The sequence below is a fragment of the Nicotiana tabacum genome, chromosome 14 (assembly GCF_000715075.1).
Source record: "Nicotiana tabacum cultivar K326 chromosome 14, ASM71507v2, whole genome shotgun sequence".
In the NCBI taxonomy this organism is placed as follows: Eukaryota; Viridiplantae; Streptophyta; class Magnoliopsida; order Solanales; family Solanaceae; genus Nicotiana; species Nicotiana tabacum.
This window is the reverse complement of record NC_134093.1, coordinates 115,483,256-115,496,580: the sequence shown is the minus strand read 5'-3', so window position 1 is coordinate 115,496,580 and position 13,325 is coordinate 115,483,256.

Genomic DNA, 13,325 nt, shown 5'->3' with positions numbered 1-13,325 from the left:
ACCCGGTAGAAATAAGTCACAAGCTTCTAAGAATTTATCCTCAATGTCTCTATATATCAAGGTCTAAAGAAAAATAAGTAAGCAACATAATAATGATAGAATGCGACTCCGGAGTCAGCGGGCGCTGGCAGATATACCTCGAAGTCTACGTACAAAAGTAACTCACTGATATCTGGGCTGGTAAGATGCACCTGGATCTGCACAAAAAGATGTGCAGAAGCGTAGTATGAGTATACCACATCGGTACCCAGTAAGTGTCAAGCCTAACCTCGGTAGAGTAGTCACGAGGTCAGGTCAGGCCCTACTGGAAATTAATAATGGCATGGTAAAATGTTTATCAATATAATAAAATAAAATAACAATGGAAATGAATCAAGTAGTGTGTCACCATTTAATTACACCAAATAATGGCAAATAATACCTCGTGGAAACAAAACAGAATTCTTTTTAACTTTAAGAAAACCACAACAATAATCAAAGGCAACGTCGGCCATAAATCTATATCAACAAGGACACTCCCGAGGTACCGCCTCGTAGTCCCAAATCATAAATAAATTCACAATATCTCATTTTCTTGTACCACTGCGGGAGCCTTCACAATTTATTTTAAAGAAAAGATTTTTCCCGAAATAGCGTCCCGCGTTTTAGCCATCCTTATCACACCGCATGACTTCTAGTAGTTTCCCCTACTAGCCACGCATATCAAGTCACCCTTATCTCACCGCATGCGTTTTAATACCCAGACCTTATGCCACCGCATGCGTATCAATATCACAAATTATCACAATTTGCACACTCAAGTGCCCAAATATTTCAATTTGCCAAAATAAATCAACAACAATATTTTTCCACAATAGAGAGCTCACAACTCATGCCAAAATAATCCAACAATAATATTTTTCCACAATAAAGAGCTCACGACTACATCACAATTTGTACGAAAATCTCACAAAAATATTCGGGAATAAATAACTCAACAAAATAATATTTTAAAACTTTTAATACGTTGCTTCAATACCAAATTTAAAATGTCAAATACTTCATATTAATAATATTTAATTTAAAGAAAATAAACCTTCAAATAATGTACTGGATAAAAGAAACCAAGTTTCAACTAAACAGGTAAAACAATTAGCAGGAAAAGGTCAAGCAAATAAAAAAATATAAACATTAAATCAATGATGAAGAATATAACAAGGTAAAATTATTTAATTAATATGCAACAGTGATCTACAAGATTTAAAGACATAATATTCCACATTTAGCCTATGCACACACTCGTCACCTCATGTACACGACTTTAAACACGTTACAATTTATCACTTCAATACCAATCATAGGGGAAATTTTCCCCACACAAGGTTAGACAAGTCACTTACCTCGACTTGCTCCAAATTAATCAAGTAGTATGCCTTTTCCTTGATTTTCCAACTCCGGTAGATTTGAATCTAGTCATAATTAATTCGATACAGTCAACAAAATTTATAGAATCAATTCCATAAGAAAATACTACATTTTTCAATAAAATCCGAAATTAACTCAAAAATCGCTCGTGGAGCCCACGTCTCGAAATCCGTGAAAACTATGAAATATGAACACCCGTTCAACCACGAGTCTAACCATACAAAAATGACTAAATTCTGATAACAATTCGACCCTCAAATCCTCAATTCTATCCAAGAGGGTTTTAAAATTTTTCCAACTTAAATCTCCAATTAAACGTTAAAAACAATGATGGATTCGGGTAATCTAACCAAGATTGAGTTAAGAAAACTTATCCAGATGTTTTCTCTGAAAATCTCCCAAAAATCGCCTCAATCCGAACTCCAAATCGCTAAAAATGAAAAATGGGTGAACTTAAACATTCTGTCCAGACCTCTCTTCATTGCGAACGCGACAGGTCCCTCGCATTCGCGAAGCACAAAATCACGAACGCAACCATGGCTTCGCGAATGCGAAGCTTTACCGGTCTTACCCTTCGTGAACGCGGCCACCACCTCGCGAACGCGTAGAACAAGGACCTGGGGTACCAATTATCTCATTCCTCTTCGCGAACTCGACACCACTCCTGTGTTCGCGATGCACACATAAACCATACCTTCGCATTCGCCTCCTCCCCTTCGCGAACGCGAAGAACTTTCTGTATTTCTAGTCTGATTCCACCACGGACCTCCAAATAATTTTTTGGATGCGCTCCTAAGTCCAAAATCACCATACAGAGCTATGAGAAATATCAAAATTTTATTCCGAGGTCGTTTACATATAGGTCGACATCGAGCCTACCTTTTTAACTTAAGTTTTAAACTTTGGAACTAAGTGTTCTAATTTATTCTAAAATCGCATCGGACCCGAACCAATAGCTCCGGCAAGTCATATAATAGTTATAAAGTACATAATGAGCATTAAATTAGGGAACGGGGCTGCAATTTTTAAAATGACTGGCCGGGTCGTTACAACTTGAGGTGCAAATTGTGATATATTGTGATATTGATACGCATGCGGTGGTATAAGGGTTGGGTATTGAAACGCATGCGGTGAGATAAGGGTGGCTAGTAGAGGAAACTACTAGAAGTCATGCGGTGTGAAAAGGGTGGCTAAAACGCGAGATGCTATTTCGGGAAAAATATTTTCTTTAAACTAAATTGTGAAGGCTCCCGCGGTGATATAAGAAAATGAGATATTGTGAATTTATTTATGATTTGGGACTACGAGACGACACTGTAGGCATGTTAAATTTATTGGATTCAAGTTCAATAAATAATTTGGATTATATTTTTAATATACTACAAATAAGTATTATGAGCTAAAATAATTGGATTAATTATATAATTCAATATATATGGATTAAATAAATAGGTCCAAATTCATTGGGCTAGCCCATTTAATTGGGCTACATATGATGAGCCCATTTCTTTAAGCCCAAGATATCATCTTCCTAGAGGTCGAGTTTGGTGCAACACGTGAAATGACGTGGCACGCCAAGTCAAGCGGAAGAGCCAATAGGTTCGTGCCACGTGCCAAAATGTCAAGGCCATGCCAAGTCAAATTAAAGGGCCAATGAATTTGTGCCACGTGTCAAAATGATAAGGCCTTGCCAAGTCAAATTAAAGAGCCAATAGGATTGTGACATGTGTCAAAATGACAAGGCATGCCAAGTCAAATTAAAGAGCCAATGAAACCGCGCCATGTGTGCAAGTGACATGTTCTGGCCAATCTAATGCGGCCTTGTCACATTTCAATTTGATTGGTCGGAAAGAGTTTGTTCTTATCATAATTCTTTCCTCCCATAACTATAAATAGGGGTCTTCATAGCTCAGAGAATACACCAGAAGTTTTAAGAGGAAGCAAGAGAGATCTCGCAGATCAAAAGCTGCTGATTTCTCTAAAAGCTACAAGCGTTCAAGTGTTCTAAGGATTAATAGATCAAGACGAAGAGTCAAGAAAAAGCTGCAAGCCCTTGGATTAAAAGTACGTCAAGATCAAGATCAGGATTCAAGCACTTGGATTAAAAAAAAAATCAAGATTAAGCTCAAAAGCTCTTTTATTTACTAGTGAAAAGAAGAATCAGAAGATTCATAGAGATTGTAACACTGAAACATGTGAAATAAAATACTACGATTGTTGCAATATTTTTCAGCCTGATTTTATTTTCTCGACGCAATTTATTGTCTACAAATTCTGGCAAGCCCGGTGGGACAATCTCTACCTCTCATCTCAACTTTTCAAATCACCAAAGTTCAAGAACATTAAAATGGCTTCAAAGAAAATCAACTCCAGTTCAACTTCCACCAAGGCTGCTAATTCCAGGTTTTATGCTGATGTGGAAAACATCCTCGATATTACCTCTGGAAGCTTTGCACTAGTTACGAGGAGCAAAGCAAGCTTGTTAGGACAACAAGCACCCCAAGTGTCGTTCGCATGAACCCCTATTTTCGGATCTTCATCCTCAAAAGGAGCAAGATCTTCCACAAACGTACCCAAAAGAGGAAGAGATGTTGCTGAAAAGTTCAAGAAAACTATTGCTCTGCTTGACCTCTCCAGATCCAAGAACTCGGTTGTGAAGGAAGATGATGATGCTTCAAGTAATGGATCCTCCCCACTTACACCATATAGCGTGAGCCAATCGAGGATCAATCAGTATGATAATCCATGCTACTCTCCATCGTCCACGACAATCATGCAAGCCATGGTGACAAACACTTCATCTATGGAGGAGCAGTTGGCAAACTTGACGAAAGCAATCGCTGGCTTGACCAAGTGCATGCAAAATCAAGATGCTAGAATCGACAAGCTAACAGATAGGGTGGGAATCTTGATGGAAGAAGAATCCACCCATGCACCTGGCAAACTCCCAGAAGTTCAAGAGATTGATCCTCCCCCACGACAAGTTGCATCCACTAAGGAAATTCCAGTCTCTTCGGAAGGGATGATTCCAATCAATCAACTAAAGGAGTTCATTAAAGGGACTATAAAAATAAATATGAAGTCACTTCCAGGTCCTCCTTTACCTATGCAAAGCCGTACACGTCAAGGATCGATATGTTGAAGATGCCTGCTGGCTATCAACCTCCAAAATTTCAACAATTTGATGGCAAAGGCAATCCAAAGCAACATGTGGTGCACTTTGTTGAGACACACAACAATGCTGGGACTTATGGAGATGACCTCATCAAGCAGTTTGTCCGTTCATTAAAAGGAAATGCTTTTGATTAGTATACGGACCTCGAGGCTAGATCAGTTGATAGCTGGGATCAAGTTGAGAAATAATTCCTTAATCGCTTTTATAGCACGAGACGTAATGTGAGTATGATCGAACTTACAAATACTCATCAACGAAAGGGTGAACCAGTTATCGACTTTATAAATCGTTAGAGGAATGCAAGCCTCAACTGCAAAGGCAGGTTTAGTGAAGCTTCAGACATAGAGATGTGCATCCAAGGCATGCATTGGGGATTGCGCTACATCTTTAAAGGTATCGAGCCTAGCACATTTCAAGAACTTGCAACTCATGCCCATGACATGGAATTGAGCATGGCCTCTGCTATAAATGAAAGGCTTCCCATATATGAACCTCGCAAAGGGAACGGTAAGTAAGAAGTCAGAAAATGGAGCAAGTTTGTACCAAGATCTCAAAACAAAGAAGCTATGAATGTCAACACATACTGTGAAGTTCACGACGAAGGTGAGCAATAAGCAGAGTATGAAATCTACTTCGTTTCAAGATAAGCCAAGTGGAAAGTTGACTCTAAAAGAAATGCAAGAGAAAGAGTACCTATATCTGGATTCTGATGTGCCAGCCATTTTTGAAGAACTCCTCGAGTTAAATCTATTGAGCTTCCGGAGATGAAGCGGCCAAATGAAGTAGGAAAACGGATGACCCAAATTACTGCAAATATCATCGACTTGTGAGCCACCCTCTGGAGAAGTGCTTTGTCTTCAAGGATAAAGTTATGGACTTGGCTCGTAAAAAGAAGATCGTGCTTGAAGATAAGAAAGCAAGCACAAACCAAGTCTCTATCACATTTGGCTCATTCAGTCCAGACGTATTATGTAGTTTTAAAGAAAGTATAGATGAAGAATTACTGGAGAACAATAAAGTTGAAGACGATTAACCTGAGGATGACGAAGGTTGGACGTTGGTGACTCGTCGTATGCACCACAGAAGGAGCCCACGAAAAAAATCAGTAGAACAACCAACAAGGAAAATGATGATAAAAAGACCAAGGAGATGGAATCCAGTTAAGCACTTAAAGAAAGCAAAAGTGGAGGTGCACCACCCTTAAAAGCCACGACAACCAATGACCTTGGAGGACTTTTTACCAAGTTTGTTCCATACAAAGATTACGTTGATGATGTCATGAATGACAAGGATGATGAGTCCACGGCTAAGAGAGCTGAGGTGGTTGCTGACAAAACCAAAGCTGTTGCTGAGAAGGTACACCCCAACCCAAATAAGTCTCATAAAGGGAACATTGTGTCTCACGGAAAGCACCATTCAGATACTGGAGGATATGCTTCGTGCGTGTGTGATAGATTTTGGGGGTGCTTGGGATCAGTTCATACCACTTGCGGAGTTTGCTTACAACAACAGTTACCAGTCAAGCATTCAGATGGCTCCGTATGAGGCCTTGTATGGTAGGCGGTGCCGATCTCCAGTGGGTTGGTTCGAAATTAGACTATCAAATTAATTACCCAACGCAAAATGGTAAAATTCCTACAATTCACCCTGCGCCCACGTGCTCGGATTTCGGAAAATTTCGGACGAAATCGTTACCCATAACCTCAAGAACTCAAATATATCATTTACATCCAATTCCATAGCCATTTTCGTGGTTAAAATCCAAAAATACTAATTTCTAGGTTTTTCTTCAGAACCTCAAATTTCTACAAATTTTCATGTCTAAATTCATTTATAAACCTTGCATTTAACTCACAACTAGTAGAAATCACTTACCTTATGCTTGACGATGAAATCCCCTCTTCAAAAGCTCCAAATATTGTCTAAGCCGTGTTAAAAATGGTGAAATGAACTCAAACCCTGCTTATAAAACGTTCTGCCTAGCCCAGGTCCTTCCTTCTTCACGTTCGCGACCAAAACCTCGCGTTCGCGAAGGCTAAAAGATTCTGCCCCGAAATTCTTCTTCGCGTTCGCGAAGCTTCTGACCCCTTCCCCTTCGCGTTCATGTTCCAACTCTCACGTTCGCGAAGGTCAAAATGCCACTGCCCAAAATCTCCTTCGTGTTCGCGACCCACTTATCGCGTTCGCGAAGAACAACTACTCTGACCCTTCGCGTTCGCGAAGCACAAGATAGCAGCCACACATTTCCTTCTTTGTGTTCGCGACCCCTGTGTCTCGTTCGCGATGAGTAATTTCTTCCAGCCCAAAGTTTTATTCGCGAACGCGATCTCCTCCCCGCGTTCCCGATGAAGGACACCAAAACCAGCATCAGTAGCAGAAAAACATGGGAAAAATGACCCGAAACACACCCGAGGCCCCCGGGACCCCGTCCAATAATACCAACCTGTCCCAAAACATGACACGAACTTGCTCGAGGACTCAAATCGCATCAAACAACATCGAAACCATGAATTTTGCATTGATTCAAGCCTAATAAACTATTGAACTTCTAACTCCCACATCCGATGCCGAAACCTATCAAATCAAGTCCGATTGACCTCAAATTTTTCACACAAGTCATAATTGACATTACGGACCTACTCCAACTTTCGAAATCAGAATCCGACCCATGTATCAAAAAGTCCACTCCTGATCAAACTTCTCAAAAACCTTCAAATTTCTAGCTTTAGCCAAATGACTCCAAAATGACCTACGGACCTCTGAATCCACTTCCGTACGCGCTCCCAATTCCAGAATTACTATACGGAGCTATTCCTAGACACGAAATCCCAAACAAACATCGATAACATTGAAATACACCTCAACCAAAATTTATGAAATTCTTCCAAATTGTCAACTTCCATAATAGCGCTGAAACGCTCCCGGGTCATCCAACGCTCATTCCGGACATACATCCAAGTCCAAAATCGTCATAGGAACCTGTTGTAACCTTTAAATTCTGATTCTGAAGTCGTTTACTCAAAAGTCAAAGTTTGGTCAACTCTTCCAACTTTAAGCTTCCAAATTTAGAATTTTCTTTCCAAATCAACTTCGAACTTCCCGAAATTTATTTCCTACCACACGTACGAGTCGTAACACCTTAAATAAAGCTACTAAATGTCTCGAACTTTTGAATGATGCGCTAGGGCTCAAAATGACTGATTGAGTTGTTACAAAAAACCAAAGCAACTAATCCCAACATAGCAAATCTTCCATTCCAAATCTCAGTATCAACACTCATAATCACACTTGTATATCCTTTCTCAGCTCTAATGCCTTGAAAGAGAGGAATTAGAGAGGCTAGTGTTAGTAAAGCACTTGTCCCTAAAAACCACGCGAAACCTCTGCTCGACAGTTGAGCGAATATGTTGGTGCCGTCGCCGAATTTAGTGCCAAGGGCGGCGACAAATCCTATCATTGCTACCCTGTTGTTGATACATTCTAGTGCTGGTCCAGAGAAGGCGAATAGGTCCCCAAATTTGGTGTTGGTCTGTTCATCAAATTGTATGAGAAATGTTAGGGCAGAGGGATAAGGGTGTCTATTGATATTGTCAGGGCGGAGGGATAAGGGAGGCTATTATATGAGTGATAAGGGTGGCTATAGGAGAGATAAGGGTGGCTATAAGAGCGATAAGGGTGGCTATTGATATTGTCAGGGAGGAGGGATAAGGGAGGCTATTATAGGAGTGATAAAGGTGGCTATATGAGAGATAAGGGTGACTATTGTCAGGTATGATATATGATAATGTGGTGTTATTGCGTTGGTAATTTTCATGTGATGTTGTGATTTTTCTTGTGTTTAGTTTTATACCTTGTGTAATTTGTCTTGTTGTTGATAAATTGATAATAGTTTGATATATGTTGAAATTGGGAGCCTGTGGTTATTTCCAGGCGAATTATGTAATGAAATGTAGGCACGTGGTGACGTGAGTAAATAATGATGATATTGGAACGTGAACTGTCCGTACAGTTGTGATATGAAATATGGGCACGAAGTGCCGTGAGTAAATAATGATGATATTGGCACGTGAATTGTCCGTGCATTTGTGATATGAAATGCGAGCACGAGGTGTCGTGGTTAAATAATGATGATATTTGGCACGTGAGTTGTCCGTGCGGTTGTGATAGAGAAATTGGCACGAGGTGCCGTAGAAATATGAAAGTGGCAGGGTGACTTTTATTCGAAAGATATTTATTTGAAAGATATTTATTTGAAGGAATTATATTTGAAAGAGATTTATTTGAAAGTATTATATCCTGAATATTTCTATTTGAAAAACATATAGGCGAAAGATTTATATTGGAAGGACTTGATTAATTGGTTGTACTTGTATTCATTATTTGTTGCACAATATTTATGGTGTTCTTGTCGCCTGGCTGTGTATATCACTGGTTGATTATTGCTGCCATCATTGTTATTTGTTTCCTATTATTTTTGTATACTATATTGCACAGGTTATTAGACTAGTGAGTGTCTCGACTGTACCTCGTCACTACTCCACTGAGGTTAGTCTTGATACTTAATGAGTACCGACCATGGTGTACTCATACTACACTTCTACACATTTGTTTGCAGAGCCAGGTATTGGAGTTATCGGACTCGAACAGAGTTAAAGTGTGATCGCAAGGATTCAAGGTAGAGTTGCTTGGTCGTCGTAGTCCCTTGAAGTCTTTCCATTTTATTGTACTGTTAATTATTAATCAAACAGTATTGAGTATTCGATCCTTGAGATCATTCCATATATTCAGTTAGAATTCGTGACTCAGTATTACCAGTCTTGGGAGTTTGTTTGAATATTTTCGATGTTGGTTTATATTTTTAAAAAATGGCTTGAATTGTTATTATAATCGGCTTACCAAGTCTTAGAGACTAAGTGTCATCATGACGCCTGTGACAGGAAAGTGTCATCATGACGCCTGTGACAGGACTTTGGGTCGTGACACAATACAAAATTAAAAATTCTTTTCTGAAACAACTGCTCACTTGCTATAAGAGAATACATAGTTGAGTTGCTCAACATTAACCCAACCACACAATTTGAAAAATACTTGGGATTCCCTATCCTCAACAACAAACCAAAGCCAGGAGATTTCCAATTTTTTATTGATAATATGTGTCACAAGCTGTCACATTGGAAATCAAACTTCCTAAGTCTTGCGAGACGTACAATTCTAGCAAAATATGCCCCCAACGCTATACCAAATCATATCATGAAATAAATGCCCCTCTCCAAGAAGACTCAAAAACAAATTGACAAAATATAGGGTGACTTTATTTGGGGCACTACTTCTCATAACAAGAGAATTCACTACGTTACCGGGGATGTGGTAACTCTCCCTAAAACGTGGGGGTCTGGGAATTCGTAAAGCAATCCATAAAAATAAAGATGCATTAGCAGGGCGATCTAATGCCAAGACCTAATGCAAAGACCAACTCTTTCACCAATCCTTCTATAATTTCTGTTAATACCCTAATCCAAAAATATAGTGGGCTATCTAATGCCAAAACCAACTCTTTCATTTGGCAAAATGTGTTGAAAGAATGGGAAATTGTTACAAAAGGTATCACATGGGATGTTGGCAACGGAAAATGCATTCACTTCTATTATGAAAATTGGATCCCCAACACTCATGGTATCCGTTCGATCATTCAATGGCCCTTTTGTATCAACGACACTAACCCGGCAGTCTCCCAGTTGTGGTATCACGACCAGTGGAACTGGTCAGAAATCTCCTTCGAGCTACTAGAAAACATTAGAGAAAAGATTTCCTCCATTTCCCTTTCCAACAACCCAATAGCCATGGACACCCCCATTTGGTCTCTAAACCCAAATGGCACCTTCTCCACACACTTTGTTTATTCCTTACTTCACCAACACCAACAAACACATATTGACTATGAATGGATTTGGAAACTAAGTACCCTAAATAAAATAAAATTCTTCCTTAGGTAATGCTATCGTAACAGGTTTCCCACAAAGTCGTATCTTCATCAAATTGGAGTCACCAATGACTACTTGTGCCCAATATGTAAGACTGAAGAAGAAACTATCACACATATCTTCCTACATTGTATAGCTGCCCTTACATTCTGGAGTAGCCTGGGAATTTATACTCAAACCCTCCCAAATGGCAAGCACTGGATGCTTTTGCTGAAGGATCTCCATATACCTACCAATTACAACCATATAACTTAGGAAGATGTATCTCCTTTTGTACCAATGCAACTTTGGCTAAATAGAAATAACAATTGCTTTCACAACCTCTCCAAACCTTTAAACTACCAATTGGTCAAAATACGTACCATCGAATTCAAACTACTCGTAGAAAAAAATACGGTCCCCACACACAAAAAACCCATCCTCATCAAGTGGCAATCACCACCACCTCATACATACAAATTAAATACACATGGAACTTTTTTGGATAGATATCATGCAAGGGGCATTGGAGGAATTATTAGAAACACCCAAGGTAACTGGGTAGTAGGCTTCACTAAAGCAGTCCGAGCCTACACCCCTACACATGCAGAGTTACTAGCACTCCAATCAGGGTTGAAACTCGCAGATGATAGAAGATTAACTCCCCTAGAAATAGAAACTGATTCCACAAAGATAATCTAGTTACTTGAGCATAATAGCTACCCAGCATGTACTAACGTTGTCCTTGAATGATGATGATATTTGGCACGTGAGTTGTCCGTGCGGTTGTGATAGAGAAATTGGCACGAGGTGTCGTGAAAATATGAAAGTGGCAGGGTGACTTTTATTCTAAAGAAATTTATTTGAAAGAATTTTATTTGGAAGATATTTATTTGAAGAAATTGTATTTGAAAGTATTATATCCTGAAGATTTCTATTTGAAAAACATATAGGCGAAAAATTTATATTGGAAGGACTTTATTAATTGGTTGTACTTGTATTCATTATTTGTTGCATAATATTTATGGTGTTCTTGTCGCCCAGCTATTTATATCACTGGTTGATTATTGTTACCATCATTGTTATTTATTTCCTATTATTTTTGTACACTATATTACATAGGTTATTAGACTAGTGAGTGTCTCGACTGTACCTCGTCACTACTCCACTGAGGTTAGTCTTGATACTTACTAGGTACCGACCGTGGTGTACTCATACTACACATTTGCACATATTTGTGCAGAGCTAGGTAATTGAGCTATCGGACTCGGACAGAGTTAAAGTGTGATCGCAAGGATTCAAGATAGAGTTGCCTGGTCGTCGCAGTCTCTTGATGTCTTTCCATTTTATTGTATTGTTAATTATTAATCAAACATTATTGAGTATTCGATCCTTGAGATCATTCCATGTATTCAGTTAGAGTTCGTGACTCATTATTTCCAGTCTTGGGAGTTTGTTTGAATATTTCTGATGTTGGCTTATATTTAAAAAAATGGCTTGAATTGTTATTATAATCGGCTTACCTAGTCTTAGAGACTAAGTGCCATCACGACGCCTGTGGCAGGATTTTGGGTCGCGACACAATATAAAATTAAAAATTCTTTTCTCAAACAACTGCTCACTTGCCATAAGAGAATGCGCAATTGAGTTGCTCAACATTAACCCAACCACATATTTTGAAAAATATTTGGGATTCCCTATGCTCAACAACAAACCAAAGCCGCGGCGATTTCCAATTTGTTATTGATAATATGCGTCACAAGCTGTCAAATTGGAAATCAAGCTTCCTAAGTTTTGCGGGACGTACAATTCTAGCAAAATATGCCCCCAACGCTATACCAATTCATATCATGCAATACATGTCCCTCTCCAAGAAGACTCAACAACAAATTGACAAAATTCAGGGTGACTTCATTTGGGGCACTACTTCTCATAACAAGAGAATTCACTACGTTGCCGGGATGTCATTACTCTCCCTAAAACCTGGGGGTCTGGGAATTCGTAAAGGAATCAATAAATATAAAGATTCACTAGCAGGGTTAGCGTGGGGATTTTTCACCAACCCTTCTACAATTTGTGTTAATACCCTAATCCAAAAATACAGTGGGCGAGCTAATGCCAAGACCAACTCTATCATTTGGCAAAATGTGTTGAAAGAATGGGAAATTGTTACAAAAGGCATCACATGGGATGTTGGCAACGGAAAATTCATTCACATCTTTTATGGAAATTGGATCCCCAACACTCCTGGTATCCGTTCGATCATTCAATGGCCCTTTTGTATCAATGACAATAACCCAACAGTCTCCCAGTTGTGGTACCACGACCAGTGGAACTGGTCACAAATCTCCTTCAAGATACTAGAAAACATTAGAGAAAAGATTTCCTCCATTTCCCTTTCCAACAACCCAATAGCCATGGACATCCCCATTTGGTCTCTAAACCCAAATGGCACCTTATCCACACACTTTGTTTAAACCTTACTTCACCAACACCAACAATCACATATTGACTATGAATGGATTTGGAAACTAAGTACCCTAAATAAAATAAAATTCTTTCTTAGGCATAGCTGTCGTAGCAGGCTTCCCACAAAGTCATATCTTCATCAAATTGGAGTCACCAATGACTACTTGTGCCCAATATGTAAGAATGAAGAAGAAACTATCACACATATCTTCCTACATTATATAGCTGCCCATACATTCTGGAGTAGCCTGGGAATTGATACTCAAACCCTCCCAAATGGCAAGCACCGGATGCTTTTGCTGAAAGATCTCCATATA